The 21,605-nt window shown below is 45.1% G+C and overlaps 1 long non-coding RNA gene across 1 annotated transcript in view; it reads right to left on the bottom strand.

Moving 5' to 3' along the window:
• Positions 1-697: 697 nt before the first annotated feature.
• Positions 698-21,605, bottom strand: part of LOC132653408 (uncharacterized) — a 33,565-nt gene continuing 12,657 nt past the window's right edge. Inside the window, exon 3 of the long non-coding RNA XR_009591154.1 lies at positions 698-5,421. This is a non-coding gene — a long non-coding RNA (uncharacterized LOC132653408). The remainder of the gene's footprint in view (positions 5,422-21,605) is intronic.

Below are 21,605 nucleotides of genomic sequence, written 5' to 3'. Positions count from 1 at the left end.
TCTACCTAGCCTGCTGGCCACCTGTCTTAACATTCTCTCCTTAGCTCATCACGGTGTATGTGCCATCTTGTAGGAAGGAGCAGGGAAGGGACATGATCAGCCCCTAAAGTGGACTTGGGGAGACTTTGGTTCTTTTTCAGTAAGTATCAGGTGCCAGCACTCAAGGGCCAGATGACCAGATCTGCTATGGAAGATTAAAATCCTTTCATAGGGGGGTAAAAAGTTTCCAGAAACAAGGCCCACAGAGAACAGCTGTTTAGGTGTTTGAGGTTTTCCGAGAGGGAAGGATGAGAGAGAAGGGGGTCTTCTGGCAGGCTGAGTGGCATTGGCCTTCTTTCCAAGAACATCAGGCTGTAGTTCTGGGAGTGTGACTCCTCCTGCTCTGCCCCCTGCCACCAGACAAGGACTGAATGCTTGTGGCTACCTGATGTTCTTATGTTAAAGCCCCAACACTCATTTTAAAGTGTTTAAAGACAGAGTCCTTGGAAGGGAATGGATTTAGAGGAAATGTCAAGAGGCTGGGATCCTGTGGTGGCATTAGTATTCTTATATGAAAAAAATATAAGGGAGTAGTTTATTTTTTTCTCTTTCTCTCTGTTTCTCCTCATAAGGACACACCAAGAAGGTTCCATACCTGTGGGGAAGAGCCCTCACAAAAACCAGTCCTGTTTCCACTCTGACCTTGGATTTCCAGCCTCCAGAATGGTGAGAAAGAAATGTTTGTTCAGTCTGTGGTACTTTGTTCTCACAGCCCAAGCCCATGAATGACAGTTGGCTACCTAGTCTTCATTGTCTCTGAATTACGCTGGATTTTTTTAAAAACGTGTATTTATTTGTGTTGTGTGTGTCATGGGCATATGAATGCATGTGGAGGTCAGAAGTCAGTTCTCTCCTGCTACTGTGTGTCCCAGGGGCTGAACTCAGTTCATGAGGCTGGGAGGCAAGCACTTCGTTTGCGTGTTACGCCATCCTGCCAGCCCCACTCTGAATCTTTGATGGTGTATTCTAGAGAGGAAAATGCATGTGCTTCTCCCTTTGGTTCTGTTTCGTTAGCTCCAATGGGTCTCGAAGCTCTAGTTTCACGGATGTATTCAGTTTGGTGCCCAAAGGAAGATGGTGGCTCAGCAGCTCAGAGGTCATAGATGAGGACAACCTTGGTGTCTGGCCAGAATACTTTATTAAGGGGTAATTTCTTTCCCATTATAAATCCATTAGGAAATTACAAATCTCAGCCATGACTTTAAAGTGTGGAATGGAATTTTCTTTAGAGCCCCCTAGATGAATTTTGTTTTCCTGTGGTAAATACAGAAATGGAATGGATTTAAGCCCTCTTGGTGAGGATTATGCTTCCAGAGGTGGCTGCTGTGTCACTGGCTTGCAACTAAGATCATATTTTCAGGAAAGCTAACTTAAAACCTTACAGTGCTAGCTCCAGGCTGGAACAGTGAACTCCCAGGTACTGAGAAGTACCTACTGTGTGCTGGGACCCACTGGGTGCTAAGCTGTGCAGTGGAGACTAGGAAGAGAGGCAGAGGAACTCAGAGATGGCCTGGATACACCCAGAGCTCAGCACAGCTGGGGTCTCAAGACAGGCCTGAGAAGAGTGATGTAGATACGGTTTGACAAGTGTGATGTCAGCCAGAGCAGCATCACACCAGGGGTCCACCAGGACAAGGGGGAAAACAGCTGGAAGACATTAGCTTGTAAACAGGATTAGTCTGTAACGAGAGGCGCTATGGCACACTCAGTGAAGTTAGCATTTATTTCAAGCAAGATTAGTCTACAAACAGCAAAGCTGTGTGTTTATACAACTGGGCCAGTTCTGAATGTTACAATGCCCCTACAGACTGGAAATCAGACTTTCAGCAGACCTGGATGCAAGACAAACTCAAGACCTGGCCCTGCCAATGCAGAGATGAGTAGAGAAAGGCTCCGAGAAGCCAGCTACCTTCCTGGAGGCAGAGGCAGCCCTGGGTCCACTCCCAACAGCTGTGCTCCCACTGAGGCAGAGGAGACGGATGACTCATCTCTAGCTGGGCCATCAGACAACACGCAGAGGAGACCTGCAGTGAGGTCTGGGGGTGGGGTGGGCCAGGGCCATGGCCATCTCTTAGCACCCAGAAACTGCCGTTTCGTGGTAGAGAATAGAACCTCAGCTGACCTCAAAGGTGGAAGAGGGAAACACATATGCAAATGCACATAAGTCAGATAACGTTCCACAATAATAATATGTATGTACACCTTGATTGTACCTAAGGAGGATGCTCACCAGAGCCTGCATCAAAATCTTTGTGGCTGATTTGTCAAAGTGTGCATACTCAGAGCACATTACTTAGTCAGGACATCTGGGCCAAGTTCAAGGGATTTTCGTGTTGCTGATTAGCTCCACACAATTTTACCATGATCCAAAGTTGAGAGGCTGTTGTATTAGGAAATGCCAGCTTCTTATAACACCCAGCACCCAAAAGCCCACCAGTTCAACATAGTCAGAAATTCTTCTTCTTCTCCTCTTCTTCTTCCTCTCTTTGGTTTTTCAAATAAGGTTTCTCTGTGTAGCCCTGGCTGTCTTAGAACCTGCTCTATTGGCCAGGCTGGCCTTGAACTCAGAGATCCACCTGCCACCATGACTGGCTTTGTTTTTATTCTTGTAGAAATCCATAAAACATCCTAAACGCTATCCACTAAGACATTATTGACTTAAAATTCCAGCTCCTTCTGTCTGAGTCTCTGCCATTTTCAATGCCATCTTTGACCACCTCTGGGGTTTCATGGGCTGTCTGTTCTCATGAGCTAAAAGGGAAAGAACATGGGAGACCCATGGTTTTGATGAGCCAGGTGGGAAACAGAAGGTCTCATTTGCTCTCTCCGATGAGAACAAAGTCATGTAGCTGCCCACACCTCCTGCAAAGCTTGCTGGGAGAGGTAGTTCATTGGCAGATGGGTTCAGCGATAGCTGGCTGTCTACGATAGCAGCGGTTAACAAATACTGTCTAAGACATTTTTTTTTCTTAGCTTGGCAGCAACATTCCTGAATGTTCATCTGTTTTTTAGCCCTCAGCTCGAACATCTGTGTGAAGCTGTTTTCTTCCACTTCCCATTTAAGCATTTTCTTACATCACATCCCCCCACCCCCAGATGGTATCTCAACGAGCAAGGTATGTTCTGCTTACCGCTCTTCCTTCTCTGCAGAGCATCCACTGAACTGTTTTGCACAGATTAGGGACTTGGATGTTTTGTTGGTGAGTGACTTAACTGTACAGTTGGCATAAAAGTTCTCCGTCTTGGGGAGAAGGGCAGGGTGCTGTTGTTTCCTGCCAGGTTCTGCTCTGCCTCTGTCCCTTCCTGGGAAGCCATCCTTAAGCTGTAGTCTCAGTGAAATTGGGTAACAGAGCTGAGTCATTAGGCTTCTGGAAGGTGAACGAAGTTATGGTGACATCAAGGCTGTGGCGATGACAACATGCTGGTACAACATCTGGGCACATGGCTTTCTGCTGCTGTGACAAAGCTCCAGCTGTCGGGGGGCGGGGGGGAGGCAGACCAGACCATTTCATATTTGCAAATGGCCTGGACAGGATGTTTGTCATCATGGAAAACAACATGCAGGATGTGTGTGTGTGCACATATACATGGGAAGATGCACGTGCGCTGTGAGCGTGCACATACATGTATGTGAGGAATGTTGTAAAAAGAACTGTCAGTTAGAAGGGGACCAGGACCACTGAAGGTGGGTCCTTCCTGCCTCTTTGGAGATGTTCAGGCAGGATCAGCCCCTGGAGCAGAAGGATGGGATCCAGCGAGCTACAGGGAGCTGTGAACACTGTGGAAAGCACAGAGTCCCATGCTGAAGAATGCTCTCAGGGAAACCGGTGTTCATTTCCACTGCAGAGGAGCGTGGGCTCTAGGAAATGGTCACTGCCAGAGTAAGAGACAGTGAAGTCGGGAAATGATCGAGGTAGGAACCAGGTGTCTGCTGTTGGTCAGGAACACAGGGTGTGAGGGCATCAGAACTCAGGTGGAATATGTCTTCTCTGAGACTCATCTCTCTCGGAGTCTGCTTCTGTCACACCTTCATTCTCCCCTCTCATTTCTCTGAGTCACAGGCCTCTCCAGCTCTCTCTATCCAGAAGAGCACATCTGATCCTGAAGGGTTCATGTCCCAAATGCCTCCTCACCTCTAGATCACTTGCTCTGGTTCTCTGTTCAACGGGCACCTATGAGATGCCAATGAGAGCTTGGCACTGTAAGCCAAGGAGACATGGGAAGTGAGGCAAGCTGATGCTACAGGTGACCTTGAATTTCTAGTTCTCAAGAGAAAGAATATAAGTGGTGTGAGCTAAAAGATTGCTGGCCTTGGAGTTTATCACTCCAATCAGGAACAGAAAGAAGAGCTAGCTACATTGTGTGACTCCAGACCTTCAGTGGAACTGGAAGCCAGCAAAATCTGAGTGCTACCTGCTGCTACTCCCTCAGAGTATGGGCCCATCTACTCCTTGATATTCCAGCTCATTGATATGAAGAGCTGTGACAGACACGCTGCATCCTGCAAAGCCAAAGATATTGATTAAGTTTGCTGAAAGACTAATGAAAGTCACACACACACACACACACACACACACACACACATCACATCCATCAATGGGTCTGGTCTCATCACTGACAGGCAGTATTCCTCCCACAACCTGTCTACCTAAATACTACACACCACATATGTGCTATATAGTACACAAACCAACATGACATATATACTCACATACCACATACATATGCCATTCACATACAAATCATACATCTACATCATGTACATATCATACTGTATGACATAAACAACACTACAGTCCTGCTTACAGATACGCACATTACACACACACACACACACACACAGAGAGAGAGAGAGAGAGAGAGAGAGAGAGAGAGAGAAAGTTTCCTGCTGTCTTTCACTGTCAAGCTGACCCTCTCCTTTTTTTCTGCTTCACACCAGCAGAATCCCAAACACAGGCTTCTGAGCTATTCACTGGTATTCAGGCTGAGTTCCCAGTTCCTCTCTCATTTCCTCTTATTGTTCCAGGGAAATGTGTTTGAAGCTGGATGTTTGTGAGGAGGAAATGGCCACAGGATGGCCAGTGTTCATTGAGAACAGGATGGCAGCTTTTCGTGCTGATTCTTGTTGATTCCAGGAGGGAGCAAGCCTAGGCCTCTCTTCCAGGCCCCTTGCCATGGCTTCAACACCTATTTGCTGACTATTCACTGTACCTCTGGAGAGAGCAAAGGAGGATTTGAAAGATGCACCCACATCTAGAGCAGTTGGTGAGGAGTGGCTTTTCCTCCTCTTTGTTGGTGCTGGCTATGAGTATGGAGACTGTGGCACAGGGTCAGCCTCTCCCACTGTGCAACCTCAGTGCAAGCTCAGCTTCCACTCTGATCCTGGAAAGGAAGGAGAACGGGTCTGATAAGAGTAATGCCATTGCTAGGAAGGAAAGCTAAGGTTTGAACCCTTCTGACATGGCTGGGTCACCAGGCCATGTTGATTTCGGGAATAAAATAAAACAAAACAGAAACCAAAAAACATTTCTACCTCACCGTACATGGACGCACAGAAAAACAATAACAGCAGCAGCAACAACAACCACAACACACACACAGAAACTCATTAGTTCCCACTGCACTATAGCTGGGTACAGGGAACAGCCAAGGCAAAGACAATTCTCCAGGTGGGGCTTTTTAGGGGGCAGTAGAAGAGCACCTGCTCTGGGTTCTAGAAAGGGGCTCAGGCACGCAGATGAAAATGCCTGGCCCAACCAGGCGGCTTCCAATAAGTGATTCCTGCCTAGTGTCAAGCAGGCTGCAGCAAACTGCAAAAGCAGCTCTGCCTGAGGACCTTCCTTCCAGGTCTGGAGGTGTGTTTGTCCAGCCCTTGCCTGTCTTCCTTCCCACTCCACTTGCTTCCCTTCATTAAGCAAAGCTGATGAAGGAAGGGCGGCTGGCTCTCACAGTCTGTTTCCTTACAAAATTGCTTCTTTACAATGTGACAAGGGGAAAGTTATCGTTTTGTGTTTTTTTTTTTTTTTTTTTTTTTTTTTTTTCCAACTTACGATCTTAATAGTCCAGCCCAGTTGCTCTGTACCATCTCTGGGGGTGCCTGCTGGCAAGCCACTGTTGATTTGTGGCTGATGGGTCACAGCTGGGCTACTGAGACAGGGTAGGAGGTGGTCCCTGCAAGAGCCACCTCATCACACCAGTTCTCCGCCTGGTCCCACCAGCTCTGCATAAAGGTGAATCTGGCCTGGGAACCTCAGAATGTTGGTTTAGAGATGGACTCATCTCCAAGATGAGACCCAGGCAGGGTTACTCGCCCCTCCGCTCAGCCTCCCACTAAGTCATCGAAGCAGCAGGATGAAATAGCAACTTCAGATACATGGCCTTGGCCCCAGAGGGGCCTGGGATGCAGTTGGAAGCTTCTGCGTTGAACACCAATTTTGGCCTTTTATTTTTTTTTTATTTTTTTTTTTACCACAGGCAGGTCAGTTTCTGATGACATTCCTGTCCTTCTGGAGCCTTCTGTATCAGGTCTGTCTGAAAGGGTTCTGACAACTCTGCCTGGGTCCCCATTCAGCAGGGGACACTGAGAGCCATGAGATCACAAGCACTCTCACAAGGGCTGGCTTCCTCTCAGCTTCAATCTCTACCAGCCAAGGGCTAAGGTGGGAAGGAGCCTTGACCCCCTGGGCTGGTGTCTTGGGGCTGTTTGTGAAAGTGACTGGAAGGGATATGAAGGAAAACAGGTCTTCTTTCCATATCCCCTTCTGCCACAGAGGCCTTCTGAAGCAGCTTTGCTACTGGGCTGATTTTATCACATGTGGATCAGAGCCAAGTCTGTTATCTGAAGGGGGACCTGTTATCTGAAGGGTGGCTGGGCTGCTTGGGAGCCCATGCCACCCAGGCAACAGCCCCTCTGTGGAGTTCTCCTGTTGCAGACTGGCCCAACCTACACCCACCCCCTCTCAGCCTTGTCTTCAGAACTGAAATGAAATCTCAAATGGAATGTGTTTTTTAGGGTAACAGTGAATAATTTTTGTAAAAGTACAATTTCATTTTCTTTTCCTTTTCAAACTCTCAGTGGAACACATGACTATTAGCATTTTTTAAAAACAGTATTCAGGGGGCTGATCTGGGGGCAATTAGAGCAGTCACTTTAAAATCCCCAAAGTGCTCTGAAAGTGGTGTGCTAATGGTGATCAAATTATAAATGCAAGCTGGGTTCCCACTGGAAAGAGGGGGGATGAGAAGCTTGCTTAAAGGACGCTCCACTGTGCAAGTTGGGAGCCCAGGGAAAATAGTAGCCAGATCCCAGCCGCCTGTGGAGACCTTGCAGGCACAAGGAGGACATGAGCATCCTTAGCAGTGTGTAGGAAGGAGGTCATGATGCCCCCCTGAGACACGAGCCAGCTCCATTCTTAGGAAAGCCTGCAGATCACTCAGTCAGACTGAGGGTCAGATGGCTGAACCCTGTTAAATTGTCAATTTCGCTTGGAAGTTGGTGAGGAGGGGATTCTTGGTGAGAAAGAATGAAACTGGGGGGGGGGCTGGAAAGATGGCGTGGTGGTTAAGAGCATATATGTTCTGCTCTTATAGAGAATCCGAGCCTGTTCCTAGCACCCATATCAGGTGGTTCATAACCATCTGTATTAAAAGAAGTAAACCAAGGCAGGACCCAAGGCTGATGGCTTGAAATTGCAGGGGTGTTTCCTTCAGCATGTCTACTGGGAAGACTTCCTCCTTGTAGAATCTTATTTATCCTGTCTGTAAAATTGGTTTGTTGGGAGGAAACCCAAGTGTGCTTTGTAAAAATGAATCAATGTCTCAAAGTAGGTAGGTATTTCTTTTTTTTTTTTTTAAGATTTATTCATTATGGATACAGTTTTCTGCTTGCGTGCACTCCTGCACACTAGAAGAGGACACCAGATCTCACTATAGATGGTTGTGAGCCACCATGTGGTTGCTGAGAATTGAACTCATGGCCTTTGGAGAACAGTGCTTTTAACCTCTGAGCCATCTCTCCAGCCCCAGTGGGTGTTCTTATGGAAGATTTACCTAAAGCAAAGCTGTAGCTGGTATCTGAACTACCCCCATTGGCTTCTTGCATTCAGTAATCCACTGACACTGTGAGGAGGCCTTTTCATTGTCTTTTCTGCTCTTTCTCTTCCAGCATGAATCCTTTAGGCTGTCATGGCTGTCTCTGCCTGCTATCTACCCTCCAACTAAGCCCCTCTCAGCCTGTGACACATCCTTATTAAATCCCCATGCTCTTAAAAGTCCAGCTTTTTTTGTCCACCCCTCAACAGCCTGTACCATGGAAAGCCAGTGTGGCTACAAGAAAACGTATCTACCTTGCGTGGCTTTTCCTTGAGGTCTGGACTGTGGTCCCGCACATCCGGCCACACTCCCAGTCTCTGGTCTTTATAAATTCTCAATGCTCCCATCCCATGTCCTTGTACTCACATCAGTGACAACATAAAGCTACCTAAGGTTCGCTCACTCCCACTCCCATCCTGATTGCTGCTCTCTAATCTCTCCTGCCACTGTGGACAAAGGTCTCCGCATCCAGATGAGACCCAATCTATGATGCCCCATCTCACCTTCTCTCACTCGCTTCTAGACATTCTTCTTGCAATTTCTGACTTCTTCTGAACTGAAGGTTTCTTCCTCTGTGGGTTAATAGATACTCAAAGCTATTAAAAAATTAGGAACTTTTCCCTCATGGAACAAAACCCATCTTGTGATTGCATTTCCACTATATTTCCGGGGTGAGTCCGCACCCCGCTCATCTGCTTCCTGTCACAGCTACACTTCAGGACATTGTCTGTACTCTCTTGTCAATCTTTGTGGCCTTGCTGTTTTTATTTCATTATTCTCTGATTAATCCTTACCCTCATTGACTTGGTCTTAGTATGACATACGTTTTACAATTGTGCCTTGATAACCAGCAGGAATTAGCTCCAAGACCCTGTTCATATATCAGGTCCATTACATAAAATGTTAAAATACTAGCAAATAACTTACCTATATCCTTCCCTACATTTGAAATCCTTCAAATCATATTTATAGTGCCCAGTATAAGGCAAATATTATGTGAATACTTGTTATGCTGTATTGTTTAGGGGACAATGACAAGAAGAAATATCTGCATGTGCTCAACACCAAATGTAGTGTTTTTCAAATATTTTCAATCCGTGGTCGGTTGAGCCCTCTCCTACAGAACCAGAGGATATGGAGAGATGGTTGTGTTTATGCACCTTGCTCAGTGCCTTACTTCCAGCTCTCTGAGGTCTGGACTCAATCTGATTTATTCGTGGCTGTAACCTTAACACCTAGATCAATGCTGGTATTGGGAGCAACTAAATATATATGTTTAAACAATAAGCAGAATTCATAGACTGTGAAATGCCCTCACATATGTGAATGAGTTATGCAAAAACAGGGCTCTCTGTTTTGCATATGTAAGCATAGGACTTAAGGCACAGGATGGTACTGACTGTCTTCAGGGTCTCTGGGCCCTGATGGTACTGGGTCTGTTCTCTGAACTCTAACTCTAACTATGTGTTTCATCCTTTCTCCCACGGCTCTCTCCAGCAAAGGTCCTCCCTTTCTTCTGCTTTTCTAGATCCCTGATGAGGGGAGACATCTGTACACTAACTTTATTAGTGGGTAAATATTGAGTAAGAACAGAACCTAGACTTAAATAGGAGGTGACCTGCATTAACCCCATGGCACAGCGTCTTGGTGTTCTCTTTCATCTAGTGATGACCTTCCATGGCCTCCTGAACCACCATCATTTGGCAAGACATTGATTGCATGATGCGTTGGTTAAGATATTACATCTGGGGGGTGTAATTAATTCAGAGGCAATTAGGCATTCAATATTCCTGATTCTGTCCTCCAGTAGGAATTAATAGAAAACCTTTCAATCAGCAACAACTACAAAACAGTTTCTGCCCCCCAAAGATAATCAATATTACCCAGAAGAGTGTTCTTCTGGCTTCCGAGGGCCATGCATTCCCGGTCCATTTGAAACAAAAGCAGAACATTCTACTCCCATCTCTATCAAATGCCCCTGCCCTCATTCTTTGTGTATAATCTTTAAAATGGCACAGAACTTTCTGTGCCTTTTCAGGTCCTGCTGCATGCCATGGTCCAGGTGCTTGAAGTGCTCCTAGAAAGCCATGCACAGTGGGAAGGTGGTGAATGCCAGTCACATGACTGGGAACTTTGGCTACTACCCTCCAGGAACCTTTATACCAGAGCTGTCAGGGCCCTCTGGAGGGAATGGAAACATATGGGACTTTCTCTTTTGCTTTTGAAGTCTCTCTGAGTCTATGCTTTGAGGAACACTGCTGAGCCACTGTTGGCATCTCCTCTCCCTTCTGCTGTGCGTGCCTAGTCCTAGGATTGACCTCTGCCTCAGCTGCTCTACTGCCTTGAGAAGGGAATTGCCTCCTTGGTAAAGACTGTGCTGTCCTGCCCAGTTCTTGCCAGATTTTTCTCCTAGGTGAGATAGTCAGAGAAAAGGTTTTGCTGAATCTTTTTTTTCCCCCCAGAGCTGAGGACCGAACCCAGGGCTTTGCATTTGCTAGGCAAGCGCTCTACCACTGAGCTAAATCCCCAACCCCATTTTGCTGATTCTTAACTTTCTATGTTCCCTTTCTTTACCTTCTGTTCTGTTTTCATACTATGCATTGCTCTGAGGAATGTAACATGAGGGTAGGGAGGAAGGGTGGTGTGTATCCGTTGGGGGCTCTGCTCAGGAAAGGTTTTCATATGCTAATAGGAACAGCTGGTCCCACAGACATTTGTATACTGCAGGGTAAAGGAGATTACAGGGCAAGCAGATCATGAAGGAGTTACAGAGAATGTTCTAGACCAAAGGCATCTTTTTTAAATGTATTTATTTATTATGTATACAGTGTTCTGCCTTCATGTACACCTACAGGCGAGAAGAGGGCACCAGATCTCATTATAGATGGTTGTGAGGTACCATGTGGTTGCTGGAAATTGAACTCAGGACCTTTGGAAGAGCAGCCAGTGTTCTTATCCTCTAATCCATCTCTCCAGCCCTAAAGGCATCTTTTACACTATCTTCTTGGATGAAAAGCCAAAGACTAATATAATTTCTGTAATTTCAGCCCTAACTATCTCCACAGTATGAGCTTTCACCTAATACCCTGGGCTCATTATAATGCCAGCCTAACAGGTTGATACCATGAAGGCACCATGGGAATCTTGAGAGGGGAAGGAAAATCTACTAAGTAAGCATTTTTCTGAAGAAGCTCCCCTCTAAGAGGCCACCTCTAAGGATACCCCTTCCTGCTTCCCTCTAACCCTTATACAAAGGAAGAGGGATGTGTGAGCCTCAAGGATTTGAAGTGGGACAGAGCTGTGAAGGCTGTGACCAAGCTGGCCGACAGAGCGCAGGTGACATTGGAGGAAGTCTGTGAGCCTGTCAGAGCTCTGACCTTTTGAGGGTGTGAGTGATAGTAGATAAGGAAGGGTGCTCCTCAGCTCTTAGTCAGTCTCATTTCCAGAAGACGGAGGAACACTCTCCTTAAACAGAACCCACCAGTTTAAGATATAGCCTAGGAAAGAATACATTTTAGGAGACTGAACGTCACCATGCAGAAGTATTCATGCCCAGTGACAAGCCAATGTCTCCAACCTCTCTAGCCCCTCTCCTTACCCCACAGTCACCCTCCCTTTGCCCCATCTTAATTCTTTGTTTTCCACCCTCCACAGAGCCAAGCTCCACCCCCACACATAGCAATGAACCAACCCACACAAAAGCAAGTACCCCTCTCCATGTGACTCTTGGGAAAACTGAGATCCTAAGGCATAAAGGGACTGCCTGGGGTCATGAGCAGGAAACAAAGACAGAGCTGAGTTATTACACTAACCCAAGTCTGTGATTCCGTGTGCCGTCCACAATGGGGCTCCCAAGAGATTCTGGATTAACTTCACACAAATGTCCCTTAAGTGCTCCAAGCATCCGGTTGTCCATTTACCAAACATCTAATGGGTATTTAGGATGCATTAGGCGGCCGCCTCAGGCAGTGTGGCTTATTCAAGCAGCTCAGAAGGGACCACACGCCCTCATTTCTGTGATCTGTTTTTCCCAAATCCCCACACTACCATTTCCTGAGCTTAGGGACTGAGACTTCCTGCATTGTTTATTGGTGAATGGAACAAGGAGGTGATGCCTGCACTTATGTGGCTGTTTTCAATTAGCCATGCTTTCTAAGGACTTGGTGTGTTGGTACAAGGAGACAAGGCGCTGGTCTTCATAGGAAGAATGGCAACGAGTGCTGTGTCTCTGGGGAGTTCTTATTTATATCAGCCCTAAAGCATGGATAGGAGCCTATTCATTGCACTGGGTGTCTGGTGTTTTCCTAAGTTATAGTACAGTCTCAGGCTGTTCCAAGTCTTCCTGCTCCTGGTGAAGTCTCTTTGCAAGGGTGGAGGTGGCATGGGCTGGTTGACCCTTAGCTTTTACTTGCTTCCAATCCTTCCTGCTCTTGGCTCACAGAACTCCCTTCTGATGAGCCCATCTTCTTTATAGTAGCTTTGTGTTTTTAACCAGGCAGTATCTATCCATCCATCCATCTATCCATCCATCCATCCATCCATCCATCCATCCATCCATCCATCCATCCAGTTTCTGATTTATCAAATTTGGATAGTTTTGCTCTAAGTAACAGAAAGCCTCAATTCAAACTAATTTAAACTATAAGGACATTCATTGTCTCAGTCCAGAAATGTAGAAATGGCTACACTTCCAAGTAGGATGACAAGATTCTGACTCTACCTCTCTTCGATCCCATTCAACCCTGCCCAACCCTGCTCATTGATTTCTCCCTCAGACTGGTTGGATCATGGCAAATATGACACTGTCATATTTGTCAGGAATAAGGAGGACCCTCTCTTTTATTGTCTTCTTTTCATAGACGGCAGGGCAAGACAGGGCAAGGCAGGACAGATGGAAGACAAGCTTTGGTGATTGTGTGCTTTCTAATCCCTAAGAGAAGCCAGGAGCTGATCTTCAAGTGTGGACTCTCTGGCTGTCTCTGGGTGATAAATCAGGCCAGGCCCAGGAGAAAAGGATAAACAAACAGCTACCTTCTGTGGATTCCTGGAGCCCAGTGGCTAGTGGGAGGGTCACAGCTATTCCAGCAAGCCTCTGCCCCAAGACAGCACTGAGAGTCTCTTTACCCCAGAGCTTGACACTAGCAGCCAGTTGGTGAAAAACAAAATGCAAGCTGTCTGTTCACCTCCAAGTTGTCTTCCTGCTGTTAAACCCACTCTGGGAGCTGGCCTCTGAACACCCTTCCTGCTTGTTACCTGAGGGTCACTTTTTTCTTGCCCAGGACTGAAGACAGTGGGCATAATGGCTTCCTTGTGTTGCATGTGATACCAGAGCCAAGCCTGCCAGCACTGTCTGCAGCTCCCTTTTCCTGCCTTGCTCTACTCCCAGTGCCTGCAACTATGGTGCCTCAGGCCCACAACCCTCCACCTTTGTAAACAGAGGACAGAAGGTGGGGCAGTCAAGTGGGCTCTGGGCCTACAGAACCCTTGGTCCAACAGAAGCCATTGAATTGAGTGCCCTGGTAAAAGGCAGGGATGGAGAGTGTGGCCATCCATCGTGTGTGTGTATGTGTGTGTGTGTGTGTGTGTGTCTGTCTGTCTGTCCATCTGTCTATGTTTGAGTGTGCATGAATATAGAACTCAGAGGCTGTCCTGGGTAAATGTTATCAACTTTACACAAACTAGAATCATTTAGGAAGAGGGATTCTCAGTTGAGAACATGCCTCCATAAGGTTAACCTACAGGCATGTCTGTGGAAAATTGCCTTAATTAGTGATTGCTGCCCAGCTCTCTGGGGGCAGTGCCACCTCTGAACAGATGGTCCTGGATGATATAGGACAGCAGCAAGCCATGGGAAGAAGGCCAGTAAGCGATATCCCTCCATGGCCTCTGTTTCAGTCCTGCCTATGGGTTCCTTCCATGCTTGAGTTTCTGCTCTGACTTCCCCGGATGATGGACTTGTAACTATAAGCTGAAATAAACCTTTTCTTCTTCAGCTTACTTTTTGGCATAATATTTTATTACAGCAATAGAAATCCTAACTAAGACCGAGGTCAACCTTGGATGTTGGTTGGAACCTGGGACTTATGATTCAGCTGGCATGACTGGTCAGTGAGCCTCAGGGATCTTCCTGTCTTCTCTACAGTGCTGAGATTATTAGCACATGCCATTACTTCTTGCATTTCATGTGCGGGCTAAGGTTTAAACTTAGGTTCTCATGGTTGCATAGCAAGGTCCTTACTGAGTGAGCCATCTCCCCAGCCCCCATCCACCTTTCTTCATATAATTTTTTGTTGAATGAAACTGAAAGGGAATTTCGAGAGTGAGCTGGCCTGGTAGAAGATCTTTGAAAGGCATCTATTGGGCATACCCCACTTCTGCCTAGCACCCCGCAGGTTACACCTCTTTCATGAGACTCTCCCACATGAAAGGGAGGTCATAAAACAGTGTTTCCCTTAAGTATTCACTTAACAGACTTCACCATGTACCTCTTGGATGTTGAAATTGCACTAAGTGGATTTAGTAGGAGGACAAGGAAAGTTCTAGCAGCCGTGAGACACATCAGCCAAGAGCTTGGGGAGATAACCTCTCAGCATGAGATGCCCGATCCAGCTACATGACTGATGCACAAAATGGGAAGAATGGATGTTCCTCCTCAGAGAGGGCTGCTCATAAGGACTGGCTGAGATACAGTGTGTGTCAAGGGTACATGACAGATGGAGCTGGTGAATTGGCTCAGTGGTTGTAGTGTTTGCCATGCAATCATAAGGACTGGAGTTCAGATCCCAGGGGCCCATGTAAATGCTGAGTGGGTGTGGTGGCCCTTCTGTAATTCCTGCCTTAGAAGGCAGAGGCAGAGGCAAGCTGGTTATGGAGACCAGCCATAGTGTTGGACTTTGAGTTTGACTGAGACCCTACCTCAGTGAAATGGAAGAGCAATTGAGGATGATTCCTGGCATCAATTTTGAGAATCTTTACTCACACACATATGCATATGAACACACAAATATGTATACCCGCAAACATACAAACATGCACATTCTTATACACATACACACAATGAAAATGAAACAAGCAAACAAAAACCAGGCAGTGAGAATGACTAAGTTCCTCACTTGTGGAAATCATAGGAAGCCACTGAACAGAGCTTAGTGTGGCCTGCTAGAGGGTGACTTAACTGTACTAGTCTGGCTTGGCCAGCTTGACCTCTGCAACTGTTGCTACTGTCTGCTCCCCCAGACTTCAGTGGTCAGACACACTGAATCTATTTGAATGTGCCATGTACAGGCTGTGCCCAGAGGCTCAGCATCCAGTGTCCTTACAGAGGCTCAGTAATCGAGGTGGCTTTGGCTTCAGTGGTTCAACATCTCAGCATCAATAGGAAGCTAAATAATAGCCTCCACCTGTTCTCCCCCATTCAACCAGAAAGGACACTTGTCATCCCATTCCTATCCCTTGACAAGAACTCCATTAACAGGCATTAACAGTTAACAGGCATTAACTCCATGAGAAGGCAGCTATGAGATGTAGGAAGACTCATGGCTGCTCAGTGAGCAATGTTGTATGGATAAATGGTAGGGCAGGGTACCTTCCCGGCTATGGGGAGGGACAAGAACCAGTCACTGCTTGGGAAGCCCTGAGTAGCACACCTTCAATGGGGAGATAAAGAGTGAGGGCTAGATAATCTTTGGGATAAAACATTGGGCTAGCTGTGCACATGAGCTGTGGCCATAATGAAGGTGATGGCATGAAGGGCCAACCAAGGTTGAGATAAGGAGACTCTGTGGGAATCTACTCTAGGGATCTGGGCAAGGGGATGGGTGTGAAAGATTCAAAAACTTAGAGTTAATTCTTGGGGCTGGGGCCAAATCACCAGACCACATTCCTTTCAGAGCAGAGGGCTAGCCCAGGGGCTAGGGCAGAATCTCACATTACTTTCAGAGCAGAAAGGCCAGCCCAAGGGCTAGAGCAGAATCACACATTCAGAGCAGAGGGCCAGCAGCAGTCTCCCACCCAGATAAACCTCAGGGTGTGACTGGAGTCACGTAGCCCTAAGAAAATCTGCACATAACAGGGCAGTACTAGAGGTAGGATGTCCCCAGGTAGCCAGGCCTGACCATTTGTAGTCTTGGTTCCTAAAAACAGACCAATCATTTTAAAGGTCAGCTTCCCTAGAGACTACCCTCTCATCCAATCCTGTAACGCCAAAGCTTGTACTACCCCAATTGTGCTTTTGTTCCTTTAAAAACCTGTTCTCCTGGGGGTGGGGGGAGCTTTTGTCCCTTTGTTTTTATAAAGGGTGACCACCCAGCTCAAGCTTGTAATAAAAGACCCTCCTATGTTTTGCAACAGACTCGATTACCTGTAGGTCTTTTGGGGTCTCAAGAATGGGGCACAACATACTTGGGGGCTCTCCAGGATCCCCAAGACCTCCCAGGACTCCTGAGCCAGAGGATTGGAACCCTGAGTAAGAGCTTTTGTCTTGGCCAAGTTCTGTGTCTCTATCATGGCCACGGGGACACTCAGAGACATTTCAGATCCTAGTGGGGAGAGGGCTCCCCAATAGCACTGTGAGGGACATAGGGTCCCAAATCTGTTTGATAGGCCTAGAAAGTGGGTTGCTCCCACAGAGACAGGAAGTGCCACCAACGTACTGGTTTCAGGGTCTTACCCCCTCGCCTGGCAGAATCTGTTGTTTTCTCTGTGTTTCTGGCTGTCTGTGGTGACTCTTCTCATTTCTTTGGATAGACTGATCGATGCTATGGGACAGACTTCCTCTAACCCTTTCCCTGTTTCTCCAAACTCCACCTGCATGCCCTGCTTCTGCCAGCAGCAGACTGGCATGTGCTTTGGGTTGGGAAAGAATGCTAGGGTGGAGACATGAATGAAATTGTCCAGGACTGCTCTTGGCCAGCTGGTGAGTGTTTTTTTGGTCTCAGTGTCTCTGTGCAGTATTTATGTTTGCGTCTACTTTCTGTTTTCTGTTCTGAAAGGCCTCAAGGTGTCTGTGTTTATAGGAGTGGCAAGATGTGACTGAGTGGACACACTTTGAGAGTCACGGCCATGGTGGTCAAGAGAAGACGTCCCTGACCCTGGGGTGGATGAGGAATCCCACCTGACAGTTTTGGTGGATGTGGAATCCCACCATCAGTTTTAACCTCTTTGGGGTAGAGGTCTTGCCTGCCTCAGAGGAATCAGTTTTCATCAAGTAAGAACAGTTTTGTCTGTTTAAATGTATGTATGGCCATTATATGCTTGTTTTTGACTGATCTTAAATGGTTAATATGTTCTGTATGTCTTGGTTACAGAGGTTATAGATTAACAGTTATTGGACATGTTTAAAGGTTAAAATCACAGTCTTGTTTAGAACATATATGTGTGCCTATATGTTTATAAGACCTATAAACACATGTGTTTAAAAAGCAACCCACCATGTGGCTGGCCATGCCATGTGATCTGACTCCGACATCTTGATATTGCTATGTGGTGTGGGTCAGGGAAAGAAAAAAATTTACAGAACCTCTTAGTCATAATGAATTTTGTTTATCATTCTATTTCCTTTTAGACTAAGAAGACCAGTCTCATTTTAAATTGGTATTGGTTTTAGAGATTGGATAGTTTGCACTGGTAATTTGACTTTGACTTTTAAAATTATGGTTATGCTTTATAACTTCACTCCTTAAAAGGGTACTTTATTTTGATATTGCAAAAACAGGTTTTGGAAGATGTTTAAATGTTTAAGGCTATGGAACATTTTAAAGTTTATCAGGCATTTTAAATAATGACCTTGGGCAGTCTAACAAAGAACTTGGAACAGTTTCTCAATCCTTTGGGGGAAGACAAAAGACTTTGGTATTTATTTTTAATTTTACCAAATGAAACCAAGCCATACTGTTTGAGCCAATTGAGAAAATTGCAGTTTTTTACAGTGTATCATGTGGAGAGCTGCTTGTTTGTCAAGCTGCTTTATTTATCAAAAAACATGTTTCCACCCTGGTCTTCACCTTGAGACAGAGAAAAGAGGAAGTTTCTTCAACAAGTTCCTTAAAACTTGTTCCAAGTTCCTTAAAGCTTGTTTGTGACCTTGGGCCATATCTGCTATTGGGGAAATAGTTTTCAGAAAGAAGTTTGGCAGTAAATTGTAATTAATATAAAAAAAATTAAATTAAAAAAGAAGTTTGGTAGTTCCACAATAAAAAACTTCTTTTTGTATTAATGTGACTTGTTTTTGCCTTGCCTATAAAAAAATAAATCGTGGAATAAACCCATGCTGGGCTCTGGCAGGATCACGTCAGGAAAGGATTTTGACAGGAGTTTTTAAACCATCAGTGACACCTAATAGGTATGTTTTATATTGCTGGCCATGGCCAGTAGCAATATGTGGCTAGCCACCATGTTGGTTCAGAGATAAAGAGGGGGAGCCATGTTTTTGCCACCATCTTTGTTTAGGGCTACCAGCTGTGTTCAGTTTTCTGATTGTGCCAAGTGCAACTTTTGTCCTTTAAGCTTTTTGCCGTTCAGTTTTAATGCAATATGGTAGGATCAACAAGATTTGCTCTCCCCTTTATGAACTGATTTTGCTTTGATTTTAGTTCAGAAAGAGCAGATTTAAAGTTATGCCAAGGGCTGTAGTTGAGTACAAAATTGAGCTTTACCTAGTCTCTTTGTTTAGGTTTTTTTTTAAGGTTAAGCCTAGTATGGGTAACTATGAAGTTTGCCTATGTAGATCTACTTGAAATATAGTCCTAAAACATGTATCTAAGGAATATGCCAGAATTAGAGATTATAGCATTCTGTTTTATAGGATGCAATTTAGAGTAGATAACTAAAGATAGACAAAGAGTAAGTCAGATATGCAGTCCTTAAAGCTTGTCAGAGATCTGATGAATATGGCATTTTAACATGTGTAAGCTTATGACAGAGAGTCCCAAAATCCTGGCAGTAGCTCTCCAAGGTTTCTGAGAAGATTTGGGCACAATGACAGATGACAGCAACTCTGGATTGTGGTATGCTAACCCCTGGGCAAGACTGCCCCAACCGGCCCACTGCTAGGGCCCAGCCTAAACTGTGGACAAAGCTGTGGATACCTGGAGAGCTATTGTTACACATTGCTGGAGGCCAGCTGAGGGCAATCTCTCATGTTACTTTTTCTACAGAAGCAGTCTCTCATCTTCTGTGCCTGGCTGAACCCCCTATGCTCATGATGCCATGAGACCATAGGAGCCAAGAACACTGCCTAGGTGATGGACTAACTAGTCATCTCTGTCATTTTGATTGGTACATGGATTGGTACATTTATTTATCTTATAATTTATTCTTCTCAGGTCTCTGATCACATTGACAGCTAGGCTAAGCTAATGGTAGCTTTGCAGCTAAAGAGCAGACAATTAGATCCACCATTAGCTACTTAGAACTGTGAGGTACTAGATTCTTTATTTAGAAAAGTGTACAGATTTGCCTTTTTCACAGGGTTTATGTTAGTTGCCTATGTCTTATGGTGAATAGTTGGATAGAAAGATGTGGAGTTTATGTAGGGTCTGAGGATACAGGAGTTCGGGTTGTGAGAATCTTTGACAGTGTTGTTTGATGGTCTGGGAAAATGTTTCAGAGTTGATAAATGCAAGAAAGATTGGAGGGTCTAAGTAGATGTTTTAAGGTATGTGAATGTGAGTTGTAATGATATAGGAAATTGATTTAAGGCATATTGAAAATGCCTTAAATATTTAGATGTCTTAGATATTTAAATGCCTTAGATATTTCAGATTTCTCCCTCCTGTCTGCTATTGTTGTACTTATGTTGTTTTAAGATTTCAGATGTTCAGAGTTTTGACATTGATCAACAGAGTTCTGATAAGCTGATGGAGCACTGACTGCTTGTTATTCAGTCAGTGAATAACAAGCTTGAGATTTTGCCTTTTGGTTGTCTTCTGGAAATAGACCTAAAGGTGCTTCCCATCATGCTAAAAACATTCTCTAATGTGTATATCTGACCCAAAAGCCATAGCTTTTTACTATGGTATTCTTAATATCTGCCATTTCTGAGATAGATGTTGACACAGGAATATCTTAAACCTATTCTTCCTAGTTGCTTTGTTAAGGAAAGTCCAAACATCCAAGGTTTAGCACTAAAGCCATTAATGTATTTCTGCCTGACTTTCCAGTGTGATATGGAGGTGAGGGCTAAAAGTCGATGCTGAGTGTACAAAAAGTGACTGAGCTCCATTGGTGGCTGATTACCGATAACTATGCCCACAGGAAAACAGAGTTTCAGACCACGGACACACTTAAATTGTTTATAAAGGTTACAAAACAGCTAAGAAGAACTGATAGTCATTCCATTGGATGCAGTTTTACCTGTTACTCTCAGAATGTTGCTTTTATTAGATTTGATGATGTTACTTTTCTGAGTTTTTTTTAAAAATATATATTTCCTTTTGTAAACCAAAAATTCATATGAGTTTCAGGAAATCAAAAAGTCATGAGACCTGGATCTCACACAGCTCAAATGGACCCCAGATAAGTTTTTCTCATGGTCTTGGGATTCCTCACTTTTTGCATTTAATAGACAAATTTTAAATTCTATCTCTAGTCTGAATTTGTCTCAGCAGATTTTCACCTGGTTGACTCTATTCCAGGATCAGCTATGGACTACAAGCTGAAATCTGGACTTGTTGGAAGCTGACATGCTTGCTTCCTGTATCTTCAGTTGGATTAACTAACCAGATGCTTCTGCTTCTGAGGACTGCCCCATTGCCCAGCCTTTGACTGGCATTTTCAGCCTTCCTAGCCCCTGATGCCAACAGTTCTATTGTCAGAACTGAAGCAGCTTCAAAAGACGAGACCTTTGGTCCAAAAGCCCACCTAACATTCTGAATTGCTAAGTCAAAAGGGCTCCCTGACATTAGCTATTTTCTTGGGGATCTGCTTTGCTGGAATAGGAACTAGTATTGCAGCAATTGGACTAAAAGACTGGAGAGACCCTAGAGAGAAAGGATTCTAGAGGATGGTTTAAATCCTGGTATAAATCCTTGGCTTACCGCCCTTATATCCACCCTGAAGGGACCCCTACTCATTTTGAATTTTACCTTTGGGCCTTGTATTTTTTTTTTATTTAAATTTTTTTTTAATTTAATGATGGGCCTTGTATTTTAAATCGCTTGATGGCTTTCATGAAGGATAAAGCTAATGGTACTCAGATCAATTATGGAAAGTTAAATCTGTAGGATACCAGGGGTCATATCTGGAAGACCCAAGATTGGGTCTTCAAATGATCATGGGAAAGGAGGGAATGAGAGACCAAAGACTTAAAAATCAATGGGTATTTTAAAGTTTAAAGCATAAGGTTGAAAAAAGGCCAGCTAGGTGGAGATATGTCCAGCCACCCTCGCGGAAGAACTAGCCTTAATACCCTGAGGGGAAGAATAAGCCTTACTGCATTCTTTCCTCCCCACCAGAGATACAGTTGCTAGAAAACCAGC

This window comes from Meriones unguiculatus, chromosome 1 (assembly GCF_030254825.1).
Source record: "Meriones unguiculatus strain TT.TT164.6M chromosome 1, Bangor_MerUng_6.1, whole genome shotgun sequence".
Classification (NCBI taxonomy): domain Eukaryota; kingdom Metazoa; phylum Chordata; class Mammalia; order Rodentia; family Muridae; genus Meriones; species Meriones unguiculatus.
Note: the sequence above shows the minus strand (reverse complement) of the source record. Positions and strands in the feature narration are given on the sequence as shown.